At 44.2% G+C, this 13,968-nt stretch overlaps 1 protein-coding gene across 3 annotated transcripts in view; it reads right to left on the bottom strand.

Moving 5' to 3' along the window:
* The window catches only part of DOK5 (docking protein 5), a 153,645-nt gene that overhangs the window by 97,842 nt on the left and 41,835 nt on the right, over window positions 1–13,968 (bottom strand). The window contains exon 1 of one of the 3 annotated variants that reach the window (XM_040459643.1): window positions 8,558–8,658. The exons of the other annotated variants lie outside the window; for them this stretch is intronic. The gene's annotated coding sequence lies outside the window, so the exon portion shown is untranslated. Of the gene's footprint in view, window positions 1–8,557; window positions 8,659–13,968 lie in introns of those variants that run through there. 3 annotated transcript variants of the gene reach the window in all.

Below are 13,968 nucleotides of genomic sequence, written 5' to 3'. Positions count from 1 at the left end.
CAAGTACAGCACTTAAGAGGGTATAAGAAAAGTTTGTACTCCTCTACCCAGTGTCACAAGGGCTTAAGTCTAGGATCCTTACTTAGCCTTTGCTGACACGGCTTGGCAAGTGGCCACAGTCTATTCCGTGGTGTCTGCCTAACATAGAGTAGTTATTTTCCAAAGGTTTTCTGCATTGCTAGGCTGCCTCATTTTCTGATCCTTTGGCCAGAAAAGAAAGGTTTTGCATTGGGGCATTTTTGCTTCACCTGTACCTACGGGCATTTCTGGGTTACTGGCGAGCTATGCCAGCTCCAAGTCTGGCAAGAAGAAAACCCAGGAAACTCATCGCGGTGCTGCTCCCGCGTCCTGAGGTCCCAGCCTGTCTGGCTTTCTCCATCTTTCAGGTCCTTAGGTTTGATTGACACGTAATGTCCAGGGGTTTTAGTGGTACTTAGCAGGAGAAGAGGAAAAGGCATGTGTGTTCACCTGTCCCAGAGCAGAAGGTAAATGCTTTTTACAGCCTCTGTATAAAATGCTTTAAATAAGCCTCTGCTCATGTCGAGTTTGCTAATATTTCATCTCATGTGGTCAAAGAGGACAGACGGGACAATAAAGGTTCAGAGTAAAGGTCAGGGGAACAACTGAGACCATCGGTGCACACACAATCGACCAGAACGTCACCTCCTCAGAGCCACCTTCCCACCACCCAAATCTACAGCACGCCCCGCCCCCTCCATCCCCCACGCACGCTCACTTCAAATCAGTATCTGAAATAATCCCCCTCATTGATCTGTCTGCATATTTACGGTCTGCCTTCCTCCCTGAAATGTAAGAAAAAAAATCATATTTTATATTAATTACTTTGAATCCTCAGGGCCTAGAGGAGCATTGGGTTCTCATTTCTTTATTTTGAATGACTGAGTGAATAAATGAATGGGGAAAAGCCACACTCAGAACTCAAAGAGATTTCCAGAATTTCATAATGGACCTGACATTTCCAGACAAGCCTTAACATCTATATGCGAGAGACCATTAAAAAAAAAAAAAAAAGCCCAAGTTATTTAGCATACAAACATGAAAATGATATCGAGAGGCAGTCTTTTATTTATTTATTTATTTATTTATTTAATTTTTTTTTTCAACGTTTATTTATTTTTGGGACAGAGAGAGACAGAGCATGAATGGGGGAGGGGCAGAGAGAGAGGGAGACACAGAATCGGAAACAGGCTCCAGGCTCCGAGCCATCAGCCCAGAGTCTGACGCGGGGCTCGAACTCCCGGACCGCGAGATCGTGACCTGGCTGAAGTCGGACGCTTAACCGACTGCGCCACCCAGGCGCCCCGAGAGGCAGTCTTTTAAAAGAAACAATGACAAAATCATATTTTTTCCTAAAACTGTGCATTCCACAAAATGTTACCTTGTATGCCATGGAGAAAGACTCTAGTGGTTATCTGTCACATCAGTGTTCTCAAACATCAAGGGTTTTGTCCTAAAACCACAGAACACCAAGACGGTTCTATTTCCCTTATAGACTAAAGCAAATATATTCCTATAATTAGAAACAGGCTCTAACCAAACTGGAAAAAGATCTATCCACTATGGAAGAAAAAAAAAGTAGGGGTTTTCACGAAAAAATGCCTATTATGAAGTGAAGTTACTGTAATGATTTTCAGAAGGAAACATTTCGGCAACACTCACTCCTCCACATTATTGGGACAACAGTGAGTAGAAGTCATTCTGTGAGAGGGCTGAGTACAGAAAATTAGAGTGTCACGCTAAAAGAAAGGAAGGGAAATGAATTCCATGGTTGAGAAGGCACTCTTAAAAAAAAAACAACAAAAAAACCCACAAGGAACAGATGTTGCCAGAAAAGGGCAGAATGGTGAGGAGTGATAGTCATGTGGTAAAAAATTCTGAGCCTAGAATTCAAGAGAAGGAAATCTCGGTGGCCAGGGAGAAATTGGTTATAGATTTTCATGGGCAATTTACAACAAAAAAACAGAGTTTCAAAACTATTCTTGATGTGAAAAGATGTGAAACTGACAGCATCTGCAAAGTTGGTTGGTTTGATTGGGTTTTTGTTTTTGAGTTTTGGTGTTGGTTTTTTGGGGGGTTTTTTTGTTTGTTTGTTTGTTTTGGTTTTGGTTTTGGTTTGGTTTACGCATGAGTGGTATTAAACACTTGCCAACACATCATCTGTGACACATTATCCCCCTCAACTTCGATGAGTGCTGGCTTCATGTAGGGCACCTAATTATTTTACAAGAACTTTATCGTGTGCCACTCACACTGTGTGAGCTAGGACCTACTAACGTTCCCTTTATATGGGTGAAAACTCTAAGTCTCAGAGACTTAATATGAATATTAACATATTATGTGTCATACTAAGACTTCCATTTATTATGGAGTCAACACTTGAAATCAGGTCTGTCCGCCTCCCAGACCATGATCTACATACACTCTGACCTCAAATCCACAACATCTGAACAAAACAAAAATTCAGAACCGTCCATTTTTTATAACTGGTAGTCCCGCCCTACCGGCCATTTTCTTTGTGGAGTCATTCTTCAGGGAATGAAGTTGCTCTTGACAATAACGTAACACTTAACTAAGTCGTTATCAGAATAGCAAAAACTGAGATGATTATCAAAGAAGTCGTTCTACGTAATGCAGTTGCTGTCCAAACACAATGCTGCTTGAAAACAGCATCGGAGGGACTTACTGTCTCTAAAATTATAAAACTCAATAAAAAATATAATTTACATCTTTTGGGGTGCTTGGGTGGCTCAGTCAGTCGAGCATCCAACTCTTGATTTCAGCTCGGGTGTCGATTCCGTGGTTGTAGGACTGACCCCCCTTGTCAGGCTCTGTGCTGAGTGTGGAGCCTGCTTAAGATTCTCTCCCTCTCTCTCTCTCTCTCTCTCTCTCTCTGCCTTTCCCCCAAGCTTGCAAACAAACACTCTCCTTCTCTCTCAGAAAAAAAAAAAATTATATATATATACGTATATATATACACACACACACACACACACACACACACATAATTTTCATCTTTTAATTTTGACCTTTCTTTAGAAAAAAATAACAATTTATCTTGAGGAATAAATCAAATAATAAATAATGATCAAAAATAAAAATATTGTTGGTTATATCACAAATTTAATATGAAGCGAGGTACAACTGAAGCTGTGAAAATAGAAAGCCTGGTATAAATCACGGTGAATAAAAATACCATCAGCCTGACTTTGAGCAAATACCCTTTTGAGCTTAAGGGTTTCCGTCTGTTAAACAGTGATACTAGCACTTACTGCACAGGTTTGTGTAAGTTCAATAAACATTACTATTATTTTGCTCTTTACATGTTCTTTTCCTAATTTTGTGTTTTATTATTTTATTACCACCATTCATATTAATTTAATTGTAACAGGTTAGAAAACGATGTTTAAATCTCTGATTATTACAATTCTGTGAAATGGCCTTTTACTATATATCACCCAGATTTTAAAAAGTATCTATATCTGGGGGCACATGAGTGGCTCAATCAGCTAAGTATCTGACTCTCGGTTTAGGCTCAGGTCATGATCTCACCATTTCCGTGGGTTCGAGCCCCACATAGGGCTCTGTGCTGACAGCATGGAGCCTGCTTGGGATTCTCTCTCTCTGCTCCTGTCCCCACCCACTGCTCATATTCTCTCTCTCTCTCTCTCTCTGTGTCTCTCTGTCTCTCTCCCTCTCAAAATAAATAAATAAAGTGTAAAATATCTATATCTATCTATATCTATATCTATATCTATATCTAAATGACAGAAGACTGTAGATGATAATCAAGAGTCCGGTACGGTTAGATCAGTGGTTCTCAACCGGGGACAAGAGATTGCCCTCCAGGGGACACTTGACAACGTCTGGGACATACTTACTTGTCACACCTGGGGAGGTGTTACCAGTATCTTGTGGGCAGAGGCTGTTAAACATCCTCCAGTGCATAGGATAGGTCCCTATGACAAATAATTATCTCTCCCAACATGTCAACAGTGTCCAAGTTGAGAAAAAGATGACATCAGCTAAAGAAAAGCATTCTCAAAACTGAAGCCTGTAACCCAGATTTAAGAGGATGAATTGATCAAAATCAGGTCTGTTTCATAAGGCAACATACATACCCAAAGAATTTTAAAATGCAGTGAAAACAAGTATTTGTCACATTGGAAACAAAGCATCACAATGACCAAACATTCCTGCTGTTCGTGTGATAGGATACTTTGGAGTCAGGTAGACACAGATCCCAACAAGCTGAGACGTGCCCGTAGTCCCGGGGCGAGACATTCAAAAACTTCCAAGTATTTTCTAAGTCAGGTGGCAGCAATTAGTTCTGGAAATTGAGAAAATGTCACCCAGACTTCGGTCCCCCAAGTCTGCTGGCATCTTGCCTAAATGTGAGCCTGGCGAGAAAAGTCACCGGCAACCGCGATAAGGAAAACAAGAGAAAAAAAAGTGGCACAGTCAGGATTAATCAGCAGGAAAAGAAACACAACTGAGGCTGTGGACAGCAACGGTCCCGGCACCGAAGTCTCAAGGGAGCACATGACGTCGACGTTTTCTGCCAGGAGAGGTATAGCCCCACCACCAGGCTCCCTTCTTTGCTGGAACCGTCCCCCCTTCTTTCTCACACCTGGTGTCACGCCTCCATGGGGAACAAGGTTCCCATCTCACACCCTTCAAACTGGCTTATCTGCCCTAGGTCACGTCACCTCCTCTAGGAAACCTTCGTCACACCCAGGCCAATATCCACACAGACCACACACAGAAGCATGTATGACAGAGGTCAGGAGCGCAGCCTCCAAAACCAACTTGCCTAGGCTCCGATGTTGATCCCAAAATGTACACACTGTGTGGCCTGGGGCAAGTGATCAACCTCTCTGAACTTCATGCAGTAACTATAATAGTACCTCCCTCATTGGGCTTTTAAGATGACATTTAAAGCATCTCGGGACAATGCCTGGCACATAATGAACCTTTAATAAGTGACAGGCACTCTTATTAGAATGCGACCTCCAAGCATTAAAATTTTTTTTTTTAAAAAGGGAGTGGGAGGCGCCTGGGTGGCTCAGTCAGTTAACCATCGGACTTCAGCTCAGATCATGATCTCACAGTTACCAAGGTCGAGCCCCACGTTGGGCTCTGTGCTGAAGGCTCAGAGCCCGGAGCCTGCTTCGGATTCTATGTCTCCCTCTCTCTGCCCCTCCCCTGCTCGCACTCTGTCTCTCTCAAAGATAAATAAGTATTAAAAACAAAGTTTTTAGATAAAAAAAAGAAGGCAACCTCCACTAGCAGAAAGTAAATTTGTCTATGTTCTTCATTGTTTTCTCCTCAGTTCCAGCACAATGCTTGCCACATTGAAGGGACTCAGTAAGTAATTGCTGAATAAATGAATTGTCAGAGGCTAGGCCCAAAGCACCTTGACTTGCCATGATACTGAACAGTTATTTTTTTTTTATTTTAGAGAGAAAGAGAGCAGGAATAGGGGAGAGGGGCAGAGATGGGGGAGAGAAGGAGAGAAAGAGAGAGAGAGAGAGAGAGAGAGAGAGAGAGAGAGAGAGAGAATCCCAAGCTGAGTGTGGCGCCTGACGCCCTGACACAGGGGCTCTATCCCACACCACACTGGGATCATGACCTGAGCCGAAATCAAGAGTCAGACACTCAATCAACTGAGCCCCCCAGGCAACCCCTGAAAGGTAATTTTTTTTTAATTCTCTCTTCTAGACTGTAAGTTCTGTGAAGGGCAGTGCCTACTTCATGCATCACTCAAATTCCTGAATCATGGTGAGCACACAAGAAAACAGTTCCCCAATGGAATAAAGAAATAAATGAATGGGGGCGCCTGGGTGGCACAGTCGGTTAAGCGTCCGACTTCAGCCAGGTCACGATCTCGCGGTCCGGGAGTTCGAGCCCCGCGTCGGGCTCTGGGCTGATGGCTCAGAGCCTGGAGCCTGTTTCCGATTCTGTGTCTCCCTCTCTCTCTGCCCCTCCCCCATTCATGCTCTGTCTCTCTCTGTCCCAAAAATAAATAAACGTTGAAAAAAAAATTAAAAAAAAGAAATAAATGAATGCCTAACAAATAAATATGACTGTCAGCAGAGCCAGTAGCTTTCATATAAATTCCTCCTTTTTGCTTTCTTGAAAACCTGTCTCTACAAAGTTTGGTAGAAATGCCTTTGCCTTGACAAAGAATAGGAAGAAAATGAGAGCTTCGGCACTAAAAGCTAATTGGAACCAATTTCCCAAAGACTTTGTCTCCAACAGTGACATGTAGAGGCAAGGGCTCAACTCTCATCTCCCTTGTATTCTAGACCAAAGGGAAGCTGTGTAGGAAGCTGTTGAATATCACGAGACCGTGGAAAGGCATTCCCACTCTGGATCATTAAGAAATGAAGCAGAGTTGGCAACTTCTCTCTCTTATTTTATTAGTCTATCCTTAGGTGTCCTGTCTGTAGTGGACAGGACTCAAACTCACCCAAAATTGAAAGCTTCCCTGGCCTATCACGTAGCTTCTGTGGCAAGTTTCAGGTTTCTAAAGCTCTGAGGTCCAAAGATAGGACTGAAGTTGACTCACGACCCATCTGAATGAGAGTTCTAAGATCCAAACTAAGGCTGTTGCAATATCATGAGATGAACAAAAATGAAACACTAACATAAAAACCCATAGCCCCATTCCATATACTTAATAACGGTGGTAACGTAGTACAGACTTGATGAGCTATGAGTCAATTCTCCATAAAATGAAAACAAAGCAATCACTGAGGAAAGTCACAACCATCCTCTATACCAGATCCAGATGGAAATGTTTCCTCAGGGTCTTCCTAACAGATGGAAATGCAATGAGGTCAACTTCCATGAAGGTAATTTGGCAAGATATTCCCCCAAAAGGTACATATCCTTTGACCCAACAATTCCACTTGTAGAAATTGAGCTTACCTTTAAACTGTTGTATGTGTGAAACACTGGGTGTGCAAGAGTGTTCAAGTAGCATTATTCGTGATAGCAAAGGATTGGAAACAACTAGAATACCCATCATCAGGGCACCGGTAAGCCAAACAAGGATGTTACGGATGACCACACAGTTGCGAAGAAGACCGTGGCCACCCTGAATCTGTCTGATTCGTCCTGAATCAAGACAGAATGCTAGGTGAAAAAGCAAAGTCAATGCCCAGAAGAAATTAAAACATATGTCTACACGAGAGCTTGCACGCAAATGTTCACAAATAGCCCAAAAGTAGAAACGACATGAATGTCCGTCAACTAATAAACAAAAGGTGGTCTAGCCACACGATGGAATATTATTCGGCCGTCAAAAGGAATAAAGTTTCTACAACGTGAATGAAAGATGAAAACATTATAGTAAGTTAGAAGAATCCCGACGCAAAAGATCACATACTGTATGATTCCACTTCCATGAAATGTCCCAGAGAAGCAAATCCATAGACACAGAAAGCAGATTCATGGTTGCAAGGGGACTGAGGAGAAGGGAAAATTGGGGTGACTGGTAATGGGTACGAGATTTCTTTCTGGACCATATGGAGGAGTATACACAACAGAGGCTGCAGGTGCCATCGTAACGCATGGTTCTATAAAAGGAAGGGACCTGACAGCTTCTTGGGACAACCAGGTATTTGTAAATGGAAAGAAGTTTCACGAAATTCTTAAAAAGTTTTTTAATGTTTATTCATTTTTGAGAGAGAGAAACAGAGTGTGAATGGGGGAGGGGCAGAGAGAGAGGGAGACACAGAATCCGAAGCAGGCTCCAGGCTCTGAGCTGTCAGCACAGAGCCCGACGTGGGGCTTGAACCCATGAACCAGGAGATCCTGACCTGAGCTAAAGTCACACGCTTAACTGACTGAGCCACCCAGGTGTCCCAGAAGTTTCACGCACTTCTAAGCATAGGAACATACACTTAAAATGTATCTTCACTTGCCAAACCATAAAACACCTATTAAAATAAAATAAAAACTTTGAAAGCCGTCATTCCCAGAGAGAAGGCAAATTCAGAAACACTGCTCCTCAAGTTTGCCACTGGACTTTGAATTACAGCTGCCAAAGTAAAATACATCTATATCGTCCAGAGACCAAATCTGCGTTTTTAGGCACGTTGCTCAAACTATCCATTTTGCAGAGAAATATTAATGAAAGAAAGCCTCTAGATTGCCTTTTCTGCTCCAAGAACAATTATGTCAGCATCCTTATCAGACCTGTACAGAAACCACAAGGATTTTTTTTTTAATTTTTTTTTCAACGTTTATTTATTTTTGGGGACAGAGAGAGACAGAGCATGAACGGGGGAGGGGCAGAGAGAGAGGGAGACACAGAATCGGAAACAGGCTCCAGGCTCCGAGCCATCAGCCCAGAGCCCGACGCGGGGCTCGAACTCCCGGACCGCGAGATCGTGACCTGGCTGAAGTCGGATGCTCAACCGACTGCGCCACCCAGGCGCCCCAACCACAAGGATTTTGAATCGCTCTGCGGCAGGATGAAAGAGCAGGCAAACTGTGCCTTAATAAAATCTCATTATTTCACAGACATTACCTGTTTGCGGTAAGCAACTGACTTTAAAACGTCTCTCCCTCCGAATAAGGAACTGTACCGGTCTTTCACACTGGTGTTTAGAAAGAAAGAAAGGCCGCTCTCTGCACCAGGCGGCTGTCCTGTCTTCTCGGAGTTCAGACCGAGCGTGTGTACAAGGAGATACCTATTATTGGAAGATGGAACCGCTCCAGGTATTTCTGAAATAACACAGTCTAATTTAATTACATGGCTCGAGGAGGCATGCGACAATTGGACATCTTTTCTTGTGTTTTCAAGTTTTTTTTTTTTTTTTTTTTTTTTAACCAACTGTGCTTGGTTTCTGCCAAATACTCACTTGGTTTATAACTAGGAGTCGACAGCAAGAAAGTTCATTCCTAAGGAGACAATCATTATTTCTAACGTGCTTAATAATACCCAGGTTGTCAAGCCCCACATTTTCTTTCACTTTTCAGCAGCACCCTTGGCAGCCGGCTCTGGATCAAAGGGAACAAATCCATTTCTTTCCTGAATATTCACCAGTCAGAACTCCGTGAATCCTGGTGCCAGACTGTCGGGGTCCCAGCTCTGGGGCCTCGCCCCTCACCATGCAGAGAAAGGACATCCCTCAGACGGAAGCAAAAATGCCCTTGAAACAGCATGGCTTTATCCAATACCATCAACAGAAGAAGGAGAAAACTGTCGAGCCGGCCATTCTGAAACCTGACCTCATCAAACCTAGAAGGGAGGAATGTAGAGCCATGGTCAAAAGACTCCTGGTGGCTTTTGTGCAGACTTCTCGGGCAGAGATCAATGAGAGAAGGGGAGGCTTGAATCAGGAGAGGCAGCCAGGTTTCCAGTAAAACTCAGAACAAGTGGTTAGAACAGAAAGGAAACGACATAGCCTGTAGCCGGGAACCAGCGCCCCCAAATCCCACACTGTGGCGCACACATTTAGCATTTCTTAAAAAGCAATTAATTTCTTAGTGTTTAGCCCCACATCTGCAGGCAAATCTTCGAAACAAACTGAACCGCCAAATGGGAAGCATGAGAAGACCTGAACGCAACTTCTAACAAAGCCCTCTATGATCTCACTAAAGATGAAAGGGTTGCCCAAATTATTATAATAATAAATTTTAAGCTGTAAAAATAGGCAGCATGAGTTTCAAGTGGTTTAATTTCAAATGTGTAATAATGGCCAATATTTAATGAGAGCCCCGGCTCTGGGTTTCTGCAGAAACGGAGCCTATTTAACTCTGTCAACGAGGGTACTCTGATCAGTGTCTCCACCTTAATAACGAAGAAACTCCCAAAAGGTTACGTAACAGGTACTGATACCTCAAAACCAGAGCTGCATCTAGATTTTTCTTTATTCCACCCCCACCTCACACTCAGAAACGTGTCCCACAATTATTACAAGCCCTGAAGAAATAAACTAATAAAAACTGACCAAAATACGGGTTACCTACTCGTTGGGGCACTTCAATGAATATTTTCTCTGACCGTCATTGCTCCCTGCATAAATGTGTTCAAAGGGTGCACGAGAATGAAATAAGAATTTTTTAAAAAAAATGTTTAACCTTTATTTATTTGAGAGAGAGAGAGAGAGAGAGAGAGAGAGACAGTGTGTGAGCAGGGGAGGATCAGAGAGAGAGGGAGACACAGAATCGGAAGCAGGCTCCAGGCTCTGAGCTGTCAGCACAGAGCCCGACGCGGGGCTCAAACTCACGGACCGCGAGATCATGACCTGAGCCGAAGTGGGACACTCAACCGACTGAGGCACCCAGGCGCCCCTGAAATAAGAATTTTAATGCTTGAGTCCAAAAACAGTAATTTGGGTCCATTCAGTGAAACTCCCTATGTCCAGGTAATATTCCTTTGTGCCCCACAGTCAACCAGAAGACTCAAGATTTTTCCAACCAACTGAGAGGAACAGGCATCTCCCTTCCACTGTCGGAGCTCAGGGGTTTGTTGGCCAGTCCCCCACCCTTGGAGAAAACGCTTCCTTTCAGGGCAAGGACATTCATAATTAGACCCACTATAAATAACCCCGGGAGTTCAGAGCAGTGCCACTTGGAATATTTAACACAACAGTGTGGCCGCGCTCTCTCACCAGACGGTGACCATCTCCCCCTCATGAACATCCTCGAATAATGTTCTTCTCCAGAGAGCTGTCCGCTGGCTGAAAGCAAACTACAACCGGGAACCACAAATGAAAAGCTACAAAAACCCAACCTTTTTCGTGTTCTTGTGAAGGTCTGGTTTGTAATCTGATAGACATGAATGTCAGCTACAAGCGAGAGCATCTAATTATCCTAATAAACATTAAGTTTATGAAGAAAGATAAAGTAAGGCAGCAGAGGAGACGTAGCAAAACCCCAAGAAATGATGTGAATTTGCTTTCAGAATCGCCGAAAGCTGAGTCTGAAACTCTCACCCTCCTTCCACCGTGTGGTCTTGGGCATATAAATTCCCCAGCTCGTCTGCATCTCAGTTTTCCCCAGTGAATCATGAAGAAAATGCAACCAACACTGTCCTCGCTGCTCCCTAGCAGTTACGAAAGGAGGGAAACATACAACGATCTGTTTCAATATCTGTCACCAGAATAGATATACCTAAAATCAGGTCATTCGAGGAGAGCATGTGGTCAGAGAAGAAAAGACTGGGGTTTCTGGGAGCTATAGGGGTTTCAAGGACAAGCCCTGTTAATTTCCACTGCATCCAAATGAGGACATTTATCGGCAAATATCTGCTTAGTGTTGGTAAGTGGACCAGACCGATATGTAAGGACAAACGGACAAAACCCCATCTTTACCTACAGCACAGCTACTCCCTCACTTCTTGCTTCAGCATTCATGCCCTGCCTCTCCTCTAGTCCCAGACTTCCTTATTCAACCTTTTCTCCTCCCTTCCCACAACTTATGTTCCTGCCCTCAGCCCTCCTTACAATGGGAAGACATTGAACTTGGTTTGATCTAAGCAGTGCAGGGGGCATGCTTGGGTATTTTCCTTTGTTAGAAAACATTTACCGAGCACCGATCACGGGCCGGGCACGTTTCTTTTGCTTTTCGAGGCTGATTAGGGTTGCACTAACCAAGGTACTTCGGCTTACAACAAATGGAAAGCCCATTCAACCTTGCCTAAGAAAAGAGGGATTATTTTCAGGAGACAGGAGGAACTCAGAGAACTCGCTAAGTTAAAGAAATAAAAGAGTGTCGCAAAGGACTGACACTCAACCTAGAAAGCTCTTCAGAAAACCTCTTGTCTTCCCTCTCATGGTTCTGACTCTCATGGAGCACGAGTTTACTCATCTCTGCCTTGATCTGTGATCTTCCTCCATTAACTACTGACTGTTAATTAACATTCAATTTAATTCAATTAAGTAACTCATTCGACGTGTTTACGGAGTAATGACTGAGTGTGTGGTGCATCAGGCACTGTTCTGGGTGACGACTAAGACCAGAAACAAAACTGGGAAAAGTCACCGGCTGCTGCGGAGTTTCATTCCAGCAGACGTAGACCATCAACACCCAAGTGCAAGATGAAGTAGGCTGGCGGGTGTGGCACAAGAAACAGAGATTTCATTTTTGTCCCCAGTTCTTGGCACAGAGCTTTCAGAAGCCTTGGAAATTCCCGAGTTTTAGGAGCCTCTTCTATTATCCATAAGCAGCTCCTAAATTTATGCTAATGAGGTGACTCTTGATGGGTCAGAGGAAGCAACCACGTGGAACGCTGTGCTTGGAAGGCTGTGCTTGGAACCCTCTCTCTCCACCTCTGGGGGCGGGGGTGGGTTCAATCACGAACGGCCAACGGTTTAATCAACCATGCGTACATAACGAACGTTCCCTAGACGCCCCTGAGGGACAGGGTTTGGGAAGCTTTGGGATTGATCAACACATCAAGGTGCTGGGAGTGTGGCGGGCTCAGAGAGCACATGGAACTTCCACACATTCCTTGTTCTCGGTATCTCTTCAATTTGGCTGTTCTGGAGTCACATCTTTCACAATAATCTGGTAAACGCAAGCAAAGTGCTTCTCTGAGTTCTCTGAGCTGTTCTAGCAAATTACTAGCCGTGTAGAGGGGGCTGGGGGAGCCCCAAATTCGGAGTCAGCAGGCAGAAGTGTGGGTAGCCCTAGTATCCCATCTGCAGTTGGCACGTGCGGTCGGTTGGTCTTGTTGGGTAGAGCCCTTGCTTAGCCTGTGGGGTCTGTGCTAACTCCAGGAGTCAGCATCAGAACTGAATGGGATTGAATACCCCACTGGCGTTGGAAAATTGGAGAACCAGTGTGGAAAAACACGTGGACCAGGAAATGGAGCATGAGGCCAATGGGAGAAGACACATGCTACTTCAGAGGGTGCTCACAGGGCTCTCTGCCAGGAGTCACTCAACCAGGGGGCCAGACGATGTAAGGGAGCAGGCGGAGGCATATACAGAGAAAGAACATTCCAAGTGGACAGGCAGTGCAAAGGTCCCGAGGCAGTGTGCCCGCCTGCCATAATTAAGGAAAAGTAACGCTGCTCGTGCAGCGAATGGACCAGTGGTAGAGGAAACCAGAGAAGGAGCCAAAGCCACGATTATGTGCAACTTCAGAGGCCAGAGATGGACTCTGGATTTTGTTCTTCGTAAGATTTGGGGCTGGTGGAATTTTGAGCAGAGTCGTGGCATGCTCTGACTTTCAGTCTCAAATGTCATCTCAACTAAGGAAGCAAGCAAGGACAGAAGCAAGAAAGCAAGGTAGGAAGCTGCTGTCCTCACCCAGGTGATGATATATGGAGTTCTGACTTACACGGTACCAGTGAGGGTGCTAAGAACTAAATCCTAGATATAGTTTGAACATAGAGCTAATAGAATTTGCTAAGGAGGGACTAATGAAATGTGGGAGGAAGGCAGGAGTCAGGGATGACTTAAAAGTCCACGGTCCAAGCAACTGGAAGGATGGAGGTACAGCTGACTGAGAAGGACACACGAGGGCCGTATCTGGGGAGCGAGGCCAGGAGTCTGACTGAGATGTCTTGGTCCAACGGCCCGGAAGAGGAAGGACCCAATGGCTTGAGCACTGCTTCAGGAGTGTGATGTTCAGCAGAAGCTGTAGGTCAAGGAGCATCAGGAGGCATTTCGTAGCGCACCACGAACGCGAGGACACACGTGATTCTCAAAGGCAAACGTGTCAAAAGAAAGAACCCAAGAGAGAGAATTCTCTCTCTTAACAATTTGAAGTCGGGTGTTAACTAAAAGCCTACAAGTCAGATTTGCCACAGATAATATGCAATTTCCAATGCATCACATCTCCCTGAAGCCAAAACAAGTATTAATTCAAAGGTAAAATCGGACAAATTGGTTATTTCACAGCATACCGCCAAATTCACAAATAGTTACTGGATGCATCATTCACTCTGAAATGAACTGGTACAGCATCATGTTTCAACAACCCATT

This window comes from Herpailurus yagouaroundi, unplaced genomic scaffold (assembly GCF_014898765.1).
Source record: "Herpailurus yagouaroundi ecotype Mexico unplaced genomic scaffold, PumYag 246, whole genome shotgun sequence".
Lineage (NCBI taxonomy): Eukaryota > Metazoa > Chordata > Mammalia > Carnivora > Felidae > Herpailurus > Herpailurus yagouaroundi.
This window is presented reverse-complemented; position numbering and strand designations above follow the sequence as displayed.